A 16,843-nucleotide genomic window follows, 5' to 3' on the forward strand; every position below is an offset into this window, starting at 1 on the left:
CAATTGGTTCTCAATCATATGAAAAGACTCTCAACATCACTCATCATAGGAGAAATGTTAAGTTCGACTTTGAAATACTATTTTTCACAGAGGCTTTGGCAAAGATAAAAAAGATTAAAATTACACAGTATTGACAGAGAACAGGAAATAAGCACTCTCGTACTTTGTTGGTACGAGCATAAGTTGGTACAAACCCTACGAAGGACAATTTGAAAAAAGCTATCAAATTTATAATAAACATACTACTTATCCTGGGACTTAGAGGTTCCCAGGATTTCTAGAAAATTCTAGAAATTTCTGCTCTAGATATTTTCACATACATTCTAAACGATATATATACAAGGTTATTCACTGCAGCACTCTTTGTAGTAGGAAAATATTAGAAACCATTTCATCAATAAGAGGCTAGATAAGTTACCTTCATACAATATATTATGTAACCATAAAAAAGTACATTGGAAGCTCTTTGTGCTTTTCTGAAAGGAAAACTGTAACATGCAGTATGGTGTATCTGATATACTGCCCTTGGGGAAAACAAGAATCCTGTATCTGTTTAGAATATTCCTGAAGGATATGAAAGACATTAGTAACAGCAGATGTATCCAATGATGAGAAGAGATGCTAAGGGTCAGGGATAGGAGAGAGATTTGCTTCTAATTGTGTATCTGCTTTACTTTTTGATTTTGTAGCATGTACATGTATTTCTGTTTTAAAAATATTTTTTCCAAGTAGTGACTGCTCAATAGTCTTGTGCAACAACCTAGAAGAGACCATGAGACACCAAAGAATGGACAGTGTCCCCTAACATACACAATGTTTGCAAAGGCAAGAAAGCTTGTTTCCAAGAGAGTTTGTAATCTAGTACAAAATGTCTGCTTAAATCCCATTTTAGGATTCAAGACTTAATGGTCCCTGAAATGCCTGCCCTGATTCCCCAAAAAGAGATTTAAGAACTTTAGTCTCGGACTCACACAGCATCCTGTATGCACCATCACTCTTTTGTTGTACTGATGAACATTTTCTAGAAGCCTACCTACTCTATACCGGGACCTAGGGCTGATTCTGGAGAGCCAGGGGGTAATCAGACAACCCTTGCTTCCATGAGCTCACAGTCAAGTAGGGAAGATGGACAAGAAACAAAGTCTACTCAGGACTAGAAGGCCCAGAGGAGGAGAGGGCCAGAGGAACCCAGGGAAGGATCTATGGAGATAAGAAGGCCCACAGTAATTATGTTTACTGAGGACTAACTGCATGCCAGGAAGCACAATGGGAAATTTGTATACATTAACATCTAACCCTCAAGGCAGCCCTGCCAGACCCAATTTGTAGATGTGTACACTAAGGCTCAGAAGGTGATTATAAAACTGAGTGCCAGGTATTGTACTAAAAGCAATAAATGCAGTATTTCCTTAATTCTCACAAAAATCCTGAAAAGACTGTAATAATAGCCCTACTTTACAGATGCAGAAACGAAGACACAATGACATCGATTAACATAGGGAAAGTTAAATGGCTCACAAGCGGCACAATCTAGACTGGAACCTACAACTACTCAAACCCTGCAATCAGGTATCACCAGTCTCTCTGGCTTGAAGCCCAGGCTCCGCCCATTTTGCCAAGGCTTTCTCACTAGCTTTACATTGCCAGGCAGGTGGGCATTATAAAAACATCCCTTTCACACAGGGAGCAGCCTTGGGGCTGTAACATAGGATCTTGTGAGGAGGCCAGAGGGTTGTGTTGCTTGGCCTATTTGTGGAAGGGGTCACTGACGGAAGTCCAGAGGGGGCCGTGTGGCCACCTTCAAGACACAAATAACTGTGTAAAGGACAGGTGAACAGCACATGTCTCTGACTTCTAGTCCAAACACAAGCAGCCCAGGGAATGCACACAAGTTTGATCTCATCAGGAGGGGTGTTCTATAACAGAAATGTTATCGGACCCTTTGCACTCTCTCTGGTTGCTGCCATGTGGGGGACAATGTGCTGGGCCAGAGATAAAAAAAACTGGTCTGGAATCCTAGCTGCATCCAAGAAATGGAGAGACAACTATTTCAAAGAATTACTCTATCACACGAGGTAGTATATGGCGAAGTACTTTGTAAACTGTACATATGCATGATGGCTGTATTTTGTAACCATTATAGTTGTACGGTTGAGGGTAATGATGAAACAGCAGCTAACACTTATTGAGCGTATTTTAGGTCCTGGGCACTAAAGGAGGAGGGACTTCATGTTGCTCTTGGCTGTGGGTAGTTGTCAATAATGATAGAAGTTAACCTGCCTGGAAGAAGTGAAAACTCTGCTGAATTAGCTCCCATTTCTGCTTACCGTCTTACCGTTCTAATCTATATATTGGCAACTCCAAAGGTAATGGAGAAATTGCCTGAACGGAGGACGACTCAGAGATACGCAGTTAAATGAGCGCCGTTCCTTTCCCCATTAGAATCAATTATCTCATCTAAGTGCGCAGAAGAGCTGTCTTGTTAAAGGTCATGAGAATTAAGTAATCCCAGGATGAATAGAACTCTCACAGCTTTGCCAAAAGAAACATTTTTATTGTCAAAGCTTTCTTATTTTAACAAGATGCAAAATCAAGCCCTTGCTTTAAAAAAAAAACGCCGAGAGGAACGAAAAGCTGGTGGAAAAAAGTGTTGGAGGTGAAAATGATCACAGTAGCTTGTGTCCCAGGGAAGTTAATTAGGGAAGGACGGTCCATGGCTGGTGGGGGAAGACGTGGACCTGACGCTTCAAGAGGTTCGCTTGCTGGGCTTTCTCGTGGCCTTGGCCCCGACTGCCCGCCATCACAGAGCTCCCACACAGCTGTGAGGCTGGCATGTCTGCCGCTTTGCAGAGTTCTGGACCCCACTCTAACCTGGGCCCTTGGAGGACTCGGTCACCCAGAAGCCAGTTGTGGAGGTGTGGAGGGGGGGGAGTGAGCACGGGCCACCAAGGTTAGGCTCTCCACAGCCAGCTGGAAGGTAGTACTGGGATAGAGAGGTGGGATGATGTGGAGATGGAGGTGTGAAATCCAACCAGTCATGGTCGTTTTACAGCCCAAACAGAAGGGACCCTAACTCTCTGGCTCAAGGTCTTAAATAGAGCTGTGCTAGAGGGCCCTCAATTCCTTTACTGCCCTGTGTGGGCAGTGGTTAATTCTACAGTTCCAGGTTAGAGAAGAGGGGAAGAGAGAAGGAACCACCCCCGCCCCTCCCCTCCGCTCCCCTCTCCCCAAAGGATAAACCACAAGCTCAACCACAGTCCCAGGAACACAAAACTCAAGCAACCATGCTTCTGTTTCATTGAACATAATCAAAATAATAGCAACTCAAAATGTGGAATCATTTGAGTGTGTACCAACATGCTGAATGCTTTATATTATCTAATTTAATCCTCATGTAAAGATAGGTAGAAAAATCATTACTGGAGAATACATACAAAGGAAAGCAGAGTAACATTTAAGGTATACTGACATACTCTGATTTACTGGGAGAGGTAAAAGTAAGTTACCCAACACCACAGTCCCCTTTTCCTGCCCAGCAAGATGTAAGAGATGGCTGAGAATATACAAGCCTACATCCTGACATTTTTAACAAGAATGCCCAATAGATGTTCAGATGCAGATGTTGAAGCCTACCCACACCCCACCCCCCACCCCCCGCCGCACCTGGTGGAGGAGACAATTAAAAAAGTCATTATGGGGGCGCCTGAGTGGCTCAGTCGTTTGAGCCTCCCACTTCGGCTCAGGTCAGATCTCACATTCGTGGGTTTGAGCCCCGCATCAGGCTCTGTGCGGACAGCTAGCTCAGAGCCTGGAGCCTGCTTCTGGTTCTGTGTCTCCTCCTCTCTCCGCCCCTCCCCCTCTCATGCTCTGTCTCTCTGTATCAAAAATAAATAAAACATTAAAAAAAAAAGTCATTATGGAGGAATCACCAGCCTAACTTTAGGAGCCAGTATAAATTTGAGGCGAGCTTCAAACTTAGGAGCCTGTGTTCCCAACCTAACTTCCTCTCCTTCATTCTTTTATTATTTTTTTAAGTTTATTTATTTCTGAGATAGAGAGAGAGAGAGAGAGACAGACTGCACGTGGGAGAGAAGCAGAGAGAGAGGGAGACACAGAATCCGAAGCAGGCTCCAGGCTCCGAGCTGTCAGCACAGAGCCCATTGTGGGGCTCAAACTCCTGAACTACGAGATCATGACGTGAGCTGAAGTTGGACGCTTAAACGCTTAACTGACTGAACCACCCAGGTGCCCCTTTCATTCTTTTACTTTAAAAAGAAGATAAAATATGGGCAACATAAAGCCACCAGCAAAAAAACCCACAAACAACACCCCCCCCACACACACACACAAAGGCTACAATTAATGTTGGGGGGGCAGTGGTGTTAATAACTATTTCTTGGCCAACAGCAAATCACGTTTAAAGTTGTATATGGCAGGAAATGAATGCCACCCAAATGAGTTGAAATGAACAGCCATGGATCCAAAAAAGCTAAGAAATAGAAATAGTCCTCCCGGCCTGCCCTAAGGACCAACCAGACCACTGAAAAAAATAAATTGTAGTTCATCCTACTCCCTTTCCTAAGAATAAGTGATCACTCACCACCAATGCACATCACAGGATTACCTAAACTGCACTCCATGGTTTGTATTTATAACTGTTTGTGCAAAACTCTCCTCAAGTACACTGAAAATGACCTAAATAAGAAACTTGATACTCATTTTCCCTTTAAACTACATTGTAATTCCATGAAAAGGTGAAAAGGTGCTAAAGAGTTCAGAAGAAGGCTGTGGAAAGGCAGTGGGTTCACAGGATCACCCACACTGAAATGTTAATGATTTCTAAAAGCAAGAGCTGGGGTGGGGGAAGTTTCTTATTCTCTCAGCTCTGGTCAATCTGATCCCAGGGTTGACATTTTCCAGTCCCCTTTTCCTGCCCAGCAAGACATAAGAGATGGCTGAGAAAGTGCAAGTTACATCCTGACATTTTTAACAATGCCCAATAGATGTTCAGACACTGAAGCCTACCCCCCTGGCCCCCCCACCTCCGGCACCCAGCCAGCAGGCAGCAATTAACAAAGTCATTATACAGGAATCACCAATGTAGAGAGTCTCCTGTCCTGGTGCACGCTTCCCTTTCTTCCAAAAATCGAATGCATGAACCCACTTGCATCTGTAAATTAGCAGCTCCAGTAGTGACTAGAGACAGTAATAACCACAAGGAAGTATTGGTTCAAGTGGCATTTTTGGTTTCAAAAGGCAGTGGGAACCAACCTGGTTATGTGGCTACCCACTTTACTGTTTTATATAATTGCTCAGTTTTGTTTTCTTTTGTTTTTAATAAATATCATTTCTGTAAAATATTAAGTCATTGGCGTTCTTGGACTATGGTTGTCTAATGTGGGAAAAAACATACACACACACACAAAAAGCCAAAACAATGTCAACAAGAGGAAAGCGTTTCATTCCCCAGGTTCTAGTTCTGGTTTTGCTACAGAGCTGTGACATTCACAAATTCCAAACCGAGACGTTCCATACACAAGGATGCAGACCACAGGGTAAGGGCAGAAAAACTGAAAACCTAGACGTGTTAAAATTGAATGACTTAGCTGACTTATCATACAGCTACTGGATGGAATGCAGTGCAATCATTATACAAAAATGACGATGACAACCAGTAATGAGGGCACATGCTGATGATAGAATGCTAAGAAATAAAAAAAGAACAAGACATAAAATTGCATTTTTTGCTGACTGCATCTCTGCAAACCCAGATACGCATAAGAAAAAAAATCTGGAAAGATATACGTATAAATGACATCAGACTTTGAATTATAATAGTGGGATTATGGATAAATTTTCTTTCCTAGTTTCCAAACTCACTTTAATGCTGCCTTATATTAAAAGGAAAGTTCTACAACCCAGTCTTAGGAGGAATAGGTAGAAATGAAGGGTGTCGGAGCCCAGGGAGGAGATCCTACCTCAGCACAGGCCATGTGTCAAGGGACTGCATATGTTACTTCATTCTATCCTTACGTAAACCATGAGAAAATTATTATTATTCTCATTTAAGACAAAAAAACCCAACCAAACAAAAAACCCACTGGAGGCTCAGGGAGGCTGCATGATTGCAAACACTTTTCAGCTGGGAAGTGATACAGTATCTGACCCCAGATCTGACTGGTTCCAAGGTCCAGACTCTCCTGCTACATCACACGGCTAGTGAGTTTCAGCATCTGGAATCAAGGTAAAATTAAAGACAATTGAAGGCAAAGCCGCTGTGGACAGCATAGCCAGGTTTGCTCTTCTGAGATGTTTGTGAAGGGGCTTTCTTCTCAAGGACAAAGCATGGGGCCCCCCATCCTACTACTTTAGGCATGGTTGACCCCCAGAGTCAAAACCATGTACATGCGAATTCAAGTCTGGATCTCTCCAGAGAGACCCGAGCTCGGTCATTTATTAGTTTTATGACTTTGGGCAAATTACTTCACCTTTAGGAGTCTCAAGTTTCCTCATCTGCAAAATGGAGCTGGTAGTATCTGTCTCAAAGGATTAAATGAAATGATGCATGTAATTTGCTTAGAACTGTGTCCTGCACATAGTAGGAACTCTATGGAAGTTGTCATCATCTCTGTCATTTTGCTACACTGATCTTCCTAACTGCTGTATCCACTGAAAGATCTGCATACGCCAGCTCTATCACCTTTATCTTCTTTCTATACATTCCCCCAAGTCCCTTTCCACGCCAACTTAAGTTTCTCTACCCTGAGGGGGCGTTTTCTATCCTGCTTCCATTAGCTGACAGACTTTGGGCACGGGAGCCAGGGATATTTGCCCAATGGATAAAACAGTTTTTAAAAGCGGAGTCGGCATAAAGAAACCTGACAGGATCCCACTGGTGACTACGTGGGACTAATTTTAAATCAAGCAAATATATTGCTTTTCTTCCTGTCTTTGGAGAAACCTGACTGCAACAATCAGGGTTACTGTCTCTCACCCCCAAATTAAGTGTTTTCTGGAGGAGGGACTCTGGTGCAGCTCATCATTTCTCTGCCCATGCAATGCTGTGGGGAAGGATTTGCTGGCGGCTGCTCAGCATTTCTGTAAATCAAGGGCGGGGTTATGGTGGTGGTGGTGGTTGGGCACGGGTTACCAGGCTCAAGTGCAGCCTGCCACACAAGTGGGGACCAGACTCTCCCACTGTCACTGCAGGGGAGCAACAGCAATTTAATGGGAGGGTACCCAAAGCTGGCCACACAGCAAGTTGTGGGGGGACCAGAGCTGGGATCTCATTGACACAGAATAAACTGGTGTTATTGCAGTCACAGAGTCAGAAGCTGTCTTTTCTGGGTGCCTTTCACCGGGCAGCCTCTACTGAGACCTCCTCTGTACATAACTAGTTCAGGAGCTGGTCACCCCACCAACCCAGGGACTGGCCTCAGCCCAGTTACCCGACCTCTCCCTGCCTCCTCCCAGTGCCGTGCTGGTTCCGGGGCCAGAAGTGGGAAGCACGGAACCGTCACGGTTATGAGCACAGGTTGTGCTGTCCGACAGCCCTGCGTTCCTTCTCGGGTTCTCGTGTTCATAGTGATGTGCCTTGGCAGACCTTAGGTAACTCTCTGGAGCCTTGGGTTGCTCATCTATAAAATGGTGACAATAACACTTAGCTCCAAGAGTTGTGAAGATAGTTTATGAGATTTTGGTGGGACTTTGGGCTTGGTGTTTTCTCAAAGAAATGATCCTCTTTGCTACTAACATGATCATCATCACTGTAATTGTATATTGAGGCTTTCCCTGAGAAAGTGAGGTAAGGAGATTTCCCAAGGGAGTTGAGGGACCGGAATTTCTGCTGGGGTGCTGGGGGAGGGTGTTGCTTAGAACTGAGGGTCTAAGGGACAGTCACAGCCCTCGCCCCGCTGCACAGGTGAGGAGACCAGACTTGACGAGAGCACGTGGGCAGAGCCTGGGACCCTGGTGAGCGCAGGTCTCTGCCTTCCTGGTTCAGAGCTCTTCCCACTAAATGACTCTGTCCTAAGATCAGGCGAGAAATCCGGTAAGGGCAGGAAAGCCATCTCACAGCTTGTTCCTCCATCAGGCACTGCATTCCCAGACGACAGGAGCTGTCTCCTTGAGCCTGGAGTCAAGGGAATGAATCCACGGGACAGGGTACATCAGGCCACCATGAGGGCTTCCCTTCACGGGAGGGATTATTCCTTTCATTTCTACTCCTCAGCATCTAGCCCAAGGGAGTGAAGACGAAAGGGAGGAAATGAAGGGGCAGACATAATTAGGATTATCATGAAAACAATTAAGAACTGCTAATTATTAAAATTGTACCATGCGCGGGGCATAATGCTGGAAAATTCACATTGGTGGGGTCGTTCAATCTCACAACTTTTTAAGGAAGGTATTAAGGTATTACTGGGAACTCCATTTTATACATTAGGCGCCTCAACACACAGTGACAAAACAGACGTTATTAATCTAATTTTTATCTCCAGACAACCAAGCCTCCAGAATTAGCTGTCATTGCACATTCATCACGGCATCACCAAGGACTGAAATCAAATCCTAAGCCCTTCTGGGACTGCTGTCAGGGAAGCGCAGGACAGGTTTCCTGTTAGCCCTGGTGAGAATAAACATGCAGTTGTCAACCGAGTCACTGCCAACACAGCAAACACACAGGCAGTCCTTTCTTTGCTCACTTGGCATCTGGCTGGCCGAAGCCTTTCTTTTTTTCTTAAATTTTTATTTATTTTTGAGAAGGAGAGAGAGCAAGAGCGAGAGTGAGAGCACGAGAGAGAAAGAGAGCATGAGAGCAAGCACAAGTGGGGGAGGCGCAGAGAGAGGGACACACAGAATGTAAAGCAGGCTCCAGGCTCTGAGCTGCCAGCACAGAGCCCGATGCAGGGCTCGAAGCCACGGAGAACAGGACCATGACCTGAGCTGAAGTCAGGACACTTAATCGACTGAGCCACGCAGGTGCCCCTGGCTGAAGCTTTTCTATAGAAATACGACTCCGCTTAGCCAAGGACCCGCCTCTCACACATGAGGCACCACTCCTTCCCTCTTGTCGTCAACTGTCCAAGGTGCCCGAGGAAACCATGGGTTTGGTTAATGCCCAGGAGCTACCGAAGGAGGAGAGAGCTGTCGCCGGCTCTGTCTCCACGGCTGGTAGAACTCACTGTTACAGACACTGTTACAGAGCAGCCCTTCCGTTTCCTGATTTCCTCTGGCATAGTGGCCGTGTTAACTGATTTTTTTCTGTGATCAAAGTCAATTAGGAGGTGGTCCCCACTGTACCTCTAAACGGAGTTTTAATTTGTGTATATATTATTAGCAGAGGTCTTTTCCCTCTGGAACATTCACTTCAGCAAGAGGAATGAGGGCGGACAACTTAACATGGAGCCTGCCACCCGGATTTGTAACTTGGGATAATATTTCTTTATAATGAGAAGCGTTTTGAAAGAGCATTTTAAAATCTCACAGAACAGAGTGTGTGATGTTTCTCTTTCACTCCCCAGAGCTTCCCAGGCTCCTGCCCTGTGGGCAGGCCTCTTCCAGCTCTTTGGGGTCACCCACATTTTCCTGCTTTCCTCCTCTTGTCTACACCCAGAGCAAGGAGCTCAATACACGTGAGTTCCCTTTTACCTTCTCTGATACACACAGATCTCTGGTTTGGTTCAGCCTTTCAATTAGTAAGGAAGTTGGGGTGCCTGGGTGGCTCAGTCAGTTAAGCATCTGGCTTCGGCTCAGATCATGATCTCAAGGTTCGTGGGTTTGAGCCCCGCATCAGGCTCTGTGCCGACAGCTAGCTCAGAGCCTGGAGTCTGCTTCGGATTCTTTGTCTCCCTCTCTCTCTGACCCTCCCCTGCCTGCGCTGTCTCTCTCTGTCTCTCAAAATAAATAGAAAATATAAAAAAATTTTTTAAAAATTAGGAAGGAAGTTTAAGGCAGTGCCGAGTTCTGGGTGCCAGGGTGATGATGATGGTCAACCTAATGAATAGCCACTGTTATTAATTGAAGGCTGTGCTATGCCAAACACTGCAGTGAATGCTTTATAAACACAGCACCATTTAGTCTGCACAAAGCTCCACAAGGGAGGTAGTATTATTACCTTCATTTGCAAGACGAGGAAACTGAGAATCAAAGTGATTCATTCAATAACTGGCCCACGACTGCACATTTAATGAGGCAGAGAATAAACTCAGATCTGAGTCAAATCCACACTGCCTTGAACCTGTCGCTAACCATTATGCATGCTACCTTTCCAATTAGATGTAAAATCATGGAAATGACAAACATGGGGGGGGAGGAAAGGGCAAATCTCTTAATGCGGACCAGTCTTACTGCTTGAATTTTGAATTTTCCTGAGGACAGAAACCTGAGGTAGTATCTCTTTAAAACGACACAATGTTGCAGAGCACTCTCAATGCCTGTTGAGTGCAGTAGCTGACTTTCCTCACAGAGTTCTCTCTGCTCAGGAGTCCTGGTCTGTGTGGTTTCTTCTACCCCTTGAACACACCTGTCCATCCAGCCTCCAAGCTTTTGCAGACACAGTGTCTCTATGTGGAAATGGCCATTTCCTTCCCTATTTAAAAAACTTTCTCCCATCCTTCAAGGCCTACTTCTGTGTGGATTTTCACCATCACACCCAGCCAAAAACGACCTCTGTTGTTCCCCCCAGTGCAGCCCGGGGCCATGCCATGACCTCAGCACCTCTCCCACGCATAGTGCCCTGACAGTTCAGGTCGGGGTGCTCCTGTCCCTTGCTGGAGGTGCTGTTCACCTACTCAGTGGGGCGGATCTGCAGAGACAGCCAGGCTCCCAGCTCTGACCCTTATTAGCTGTGTATCAGCAAATAGGCCACTTAACCACTCTGACCTGCAGTGTTTTCATCTGGAGAAATGGAAATAATACAAAACCATCTCCTGAGTTCTTGTAAGAATTAAATTTGATGAAAGTTTTTTATAGATTAGAAAGTGTACTAAAACCATAAGGCATTCTGGTCACATTGCTTATAAGTTAGTAAGAGGGCCACCTACCTGGGTGGTTCAGTCAGCTGAGCACCCGACTCTTGATTTCAGCTCAGGTCTCGATCTCGAGTTTTGTGAGATCAAGCCCTGTGCTGAGCTCCATTGTGAGCATATGGAGCCTGTTTCAGATTCTTTCTCTTTCTCTCTCTCTGTCCCTCTCCCACTTGCGTGCATGCATGCTTTCTCTCAAAATAAATAAACTTTAAAAAAAGTTAATGAAATAAAGAATACCCGAAGTTTAAAGCAGGGACTAACGCAAAGATCTGTACGAGAAACACCCAGCAAAGCTCCAGACCCATGCCAACAAGTTACAGAAGCAGAGTTTCCAGTTTTCAGGTAAAGAAAAATGTTATGTCTCCTAAAATTCGCATTTAATCTCTGCCAACTTCCACACCATCTCCCCTCAAATACCAGTTTTGCATGTAAGCTCGGGGGGAATAATGTATGTGCTCATGTAACCAGAGACACACACAGGAGCCCATGGAATAGGTCTTGCTGTAGAATTTAGGACAGTGGGATGAAGTGGAGGCCACAGCACAATTAATGACCCTGGCATATTTTCTCTTTTCCCCACTGGAGCCTGTGAACAAAATCTAACTCCAGGCTTGAAAGGGCGATAAATCTAGCTGCCTGCCACACGCCAGCGGGAAAGGCTTCCTCTAAAGTGAAATGTTACACCGGTGACAATCTAGTCATGCCAGACGAAGCCTGGAGAACAGCGGAATCAGATAACATGGAGGGGCTGAGGCTCAGGAAGCGATGTGTACTGAGGTCCCTGATGTCATCTTGGTCTCCTTGTCTCTCCAATCCTGAGGCATGTTGGTACAAATCACAGACCCACTCAGTGCCACGGGAACATAGCAATGCTGCCATGGTGCATGGGACAGGACAGGTGGACATTAATTTTTCTTCTGTAGGAAAGTGAGTTAGCCTCTCTGCTTCGTAAGGCACTTCTTGCATCCTCTCAGCAGTTCAGGTCAGGGACTGTCCCAGCCCTACCCCAGCTGTGGGAATCTAAGGGCACAGGTGGGAAGAGGGCAGGGTCTGGGGACAAATCCTGGCTCCTGCTCTTACCAGTGATGTGGCTCAGGACAAATGAGTTAACCTGCTTGTTTCTCGTCTATAAAACGGAGATAAAAGGAGAATGGTACCTAGCACCTGGTGGGCACCTGACCAATAGCTGTTGGATAAGTAAGATTGTAAGAAGAGTCAATGAGAAAATGCAGGTAACACTCGGAACATGCCTGGCCCATGGTAAAGGTACATCACATTAGGTTGCAGGAGAGGAGCTGGGAGCAGGGGCAGAGGAAAGCCGCGGCCAGGATGGCCATGGCCCCGTGTTTTGCTCTGAGTCCCGGATACGCAGGCCCGAAGCAGATGAGGACATCGGAACAGGGCTCTGAGAGGCAGCACGCTCTGTATAAGGAACACAGGCCTGGGGATGGGAAAACCTGGCTGCTCGGTCCAGCTCTCTTACCCGTTATTCCAGCTAAACAAGTTATTTAACTCCAGCCAGCCTCATTTTCCACATCTGGGGCTTGCAGGACAGGGAAATACAGTTAAGAATTCTATACGGTGCATAGTCTCCTGGAGAGGATAGATGGGTCGGAAAGCCTCATGGGAAGGCCAGGTATTTACTGGTGCAGCGTGTCTCCTAAGGGGGAAGGCAGCCGGCATCCTGCAGCCCTTGTGGGTTCTGCGCGTCCACATTCCAGAGCCCTGGGTAAACAGACCAATGCCTGCAGGTGGCTCAAATGCACCAATGGACATTCTAACACACAGTCTTCTGATACAGGCGCCCCAAACAGCCAACATTTCTGTCTCCCATCCTTTGCCTTTGTTTAGGCTGTTACATCTTCCAGAAAGCCATTCATAGCTTCTCTTTCAATATCTTACTTGATTTTATCAAGTGCCTTGGGGAAATTTTATCTGATCTTCTTGCTTGGAATGAATTGCTCTTTCCTTCGGGCTCCCACAGGGACGAGGCTTAAACTCTAGGAACACGGTCTTATCATCTGTCTCGTACAGCCATCAGCTCCTTACACACCTGGCTCGCCACAAAACCCAGGATGACTCAAGGCGGTGATGCCAGCTTATCTGGCTTCGTCTGTCCCTTGAAGCCCAGGACACAACCTGGCAGACAGGCTCAATGAATGCTCTCTGCCCTTCCATACCCAAACTTAGGGACACTCCCTCTTCTTAATCTCAGATTACTTGAAATCCCCGCATCTGGGAATGGCCCTTACTGGTTGAATCTGAGAGGGTTCAAAACCTCTGCGTGATCCCGCTGCCTAGAAGGGGGCATTAGGTAAATAGCCACTGTGGGCCACCCATGGCCTGGACCCTTTGCAGGGGGCCTCTTGCTTAATGCTCAGAACACCACTTAGATAGTAACTGACTTTTTACCAAGGAGTCAAGACTCCGAGGGATGAAAAACTTGTGGGCTGGACTGGAATATAGGATTCCCTAGGTTCGGAGTCTGTGCTCTTGCTACTGTGTTGCTATCTTTACAAAAGAGAAACCATTTAGTTTCGATTTCCTTGTTTTACTGATAGGAGGCAGGAAAAGACACTGTGCTTCTTACAGCCATCTCTCCTGCTCTTCTGCCCGCCCCCCTCCCCCCACTGCGATGAAGAGCTGCTTCTCTGCTTCCTCACGGGGGTCGGGGGTCCTGAGCCTGCGGCCCTAAGCACACAGCCCAGACTGCATACCCTCCTCTCCACTAGCTAAATACCTGTGGCAGCACAAAAACAGCCATCAGGGAGACCTTTCTCGCTTTCTCTCTGCACCTACATGCAATTAAACTCTGTTACTCCACAGTAATTAGTCTAGAAGAAAAACAAGGGTGTGGGGAACAAATCCTTTCCAAGTATGCGAAAAATCTGTAAAATCGACCCCCTTTCTACATTCCCTGGGCCCAAGTGTGCAAGAGGCACCCTGGGGGCAGGGTTGGGGCTACTTCCTCACCATCCGTGGCCACATTGCCCCCTCAGGGGCCCTGAAGCTGCCATGGGACATGGGCCCCGAGCCCCGAGCCCCGGGAGAGTGCGTGATCTCCGCAGGTGCTGCTGTTGTTAGGCAGTGTGAATACACTAGCAAACTCAGGTCTTTTCCTTTTTGGGACATTCCCAAACTCAGGACTGGTTGGCCCTAAAATTCAACACGTCTTGTTTGCCAGGGGGACTGAAGACACACTCCATTTGCCAGGAAGAGCAAGGAGCCCGGTTGTTAGAGCATCGCTCCAGCAGCCTACCGTCTACATTCCCAGGGAAGAAACTGAGGCTCAGAGAGAGTAAGGCTCATGCTCCACTCACGTGGACACAAGGAGCAGACGAGGGCCGGCACCAGGAGCGTACTTCACACTGACTATGCTTCTGCAGCCGCCTCTGGCTTCCCGCTCAACTTCTGGTAACCGTTTTCCACTCTCCCATCATCTCACTGCCTCCAGACCTTCTCTCTCTGTTCCCTGGGTGAACATAAGCCTCTTCCCCCTTTCCTTCCCTCCCTTCATGCCCTCCAACATGGGTCAGGTTGTGGTTCAGGCACCTTCTCCTGCTTTCTTTCCTTCAACAGGCCTTTGCTGAACAAATGCTACCTCATGCTGACCTTGTACAAGAAATTAACGACGGCCCTGAGCAGGATGGAGATAGTTTCTGCCCTCATGGAGCTGACGATCTAACAGTGGGGACAGGCACCCGCTGACCCACGATACAATGAGCAGCTGCAGCTGTGGGGAGCATCATGAGCAGTGTCAGAGCATATGACCGGGTCCTGGGGTCAGGAGGTACACTGAGCAAGGGACATGGGAGCCCAGCCATTGAAAAGGAACGGACTGGGAGAAAAGGGATGGAAATCCCTCCAGGAATGAAGACCGGGTACCTTCTCTGGGTCTCAAAATCACATGTAACCTCCCTTACCCCCACCCTCCGAGCCAGCTGGCCTGAGGTAACACACAAAGCCCTGCCCTGGCGGGACTGCAGGGAAGCTGGGCACCCGGCTGGGCGCCCTGGAATCCAGTCCTCCCCTTCCAAGGAGCCCCTAGCAGTGGGTAACAAGAGCTTTAAACCGTGCACCCCTTGTGACCCAGAAATCCTGCTTTTGGAACGCGCCCTCCCCAAGGTAACTGAACAAAGAAAACATAGAGCAGAGTTACAAAGATGTTCATGAAAGCACTATTTCTAAGAGAGAACAGTTGGAGACGGCAGGAATGTACTGGTACGGTAGTGGCACAAATACGACAGAGCTTTTCGACTTGATGAGAACTGTGTCAACAGTTATAAGCATGTGCAGGAGAAAATGGTCCGTAACGACGGCACAAACGCATAAACCCGTGTACATTCATGCCAACAGCACGGTGTTCTCGCTGTGAGGCCCTAGGATCTTGAATTCTGAATTCTACCTTCCAGTGTTCTCAACAACACTTGAATATCTTACAGTCAGATTCTGAATCCAGGAGGTAAATCGCCTCTTTACTGCACCTCTGAAAAACCCAAAACCACCAAGCGAGGACGGCTGAGTGCCTGCCAGGAGCTGAGGAGGAGGGGAGCACGGAGTAGCAAAGGAGACAAGGGAGCTTCCTGGGGTGATGGACGTGGGCTGTGTTTGGACTCTGGTGGCGGTCACACAACTCCATCCGTCTGTCAGAACTCAGAGAACGGTAGGCCTAAAATGTGTTCATTTTCTGTGTGTAAATCGTATCTCAGGAGGTCTGATTTTAAACACAAGTAGGCAGGGCCTGGCGGCTGAGTGGGAGCAAAGGGAAGGGAGAAGTGCCTGAGTGAGGTTTGGGTCTCAACACTAGTGTTGGGTCCCCAGGAGGAGAGCCAGAGCCCTGAGCACTTTCCTAGGGAAAGGAAATCGGAGACGGGGCAAGACTGGTGTCATCTGCTTGCCCTCCAGCCCCTCTCCCCTTCTCCACCCTGCTCTGTGCCCGGGAGGCTGACACACGGGGTCTGGATCAACGGGCTTCCTTGGGCCCTGCCTGCCGCTGGCTGGCTCCCCCCGCGGGAGGAGACGGGAGGGTGGGGAGCGGGTGCAGGTGGCAGAGGGAAGGTGGTTTTCATGCCGAGCGGAAACATGCGAACGCCTCCATCGTTTCGCCTTGTCTTTTGTTTGCTTCGTCCTGTGTTACGGATGGGAAGGCGTCTTAAGGAGATGAAGTCCTTGCCCAGGGGCCCTGCAAGGAGCGGCAGAAGGACAACGGACAATACAAACTAGGCCCGCTGCTCCTCTCAGTCCAGACATAAGAAGCCTACTCCACACAGGCCGCTGTCTTGTTAGCAAAGCCTCCTGCCATGAAGCCCAAATCGGCCTTCCCATCATTTCACTCTGCGGGCCCTGTTCTGGCCTCGGTGGCACGACAGAGCAAGTGAGCCCCTCCTCCACACCGTGGCATTTCAGACAACGGCAGACAGCCCGCCGGGCTCCTTACGTCCTCCTTTTGGGGGGCTGGAAGATATCTGTCTGGGGTCTGTTACGAAGAGAACAATCTATATATATCTTGCTATTAGCCATTCCCACTGCGCAGCGTGAAGGAATCAATCCTGGAGAGAAAAGCTTTAATACAGGTTCCTGTATCTTTATCACTTTTTCCTCCCCCTAAAAGATCAAGTTCAATCATCTCCATTCCCCATTCTTTGGGCTATAAAGGTAAATCTATCCAAAAGGCCTGATGTGAAGTCGAAGGAAAAGGAAAGGAAATAAGCTCTATTGCTCACTAACAGCACTCAGGCCCAAAGTGCAACAGGCCTGTGCTTATGAAGCAAAAGGCACCAGAGACGCTGATGCTGCATAAGCTGAACCCGATGGGG

At 47.4% G+C, this 16,843-nt stretch overlaps 1 protein-coding gene across 1 annotated transcript in view; it reads right to left on the reverse strand.

Moving 5' to 3' along the window:
• The window catches only part of TENM4 (teneurin transmembrane protein 4), a 731,443-nt gene that overhangs the window by 195,547 nt on the left and 519,053 nt on the right, over positions 1-16,843 (reverse strand). The window lies entirely within an intron of this gene.

Source organism: Suricata suricatta, chromosome 11 (assembly GCF_006229205.1).
Source record: "Suricata suricatta isolate VVHF042 chromosome 11, meerkat_22Aug2017_6uvM2_HiC, whole genome shotgun sequence".
In the NCBI taxonomy this organism is placed as follows: Eukaryota; Metazoa; Chordata; class Mammalia; order Carnivora; family Herpestidae; genus Suricata; species Suricata suricatta.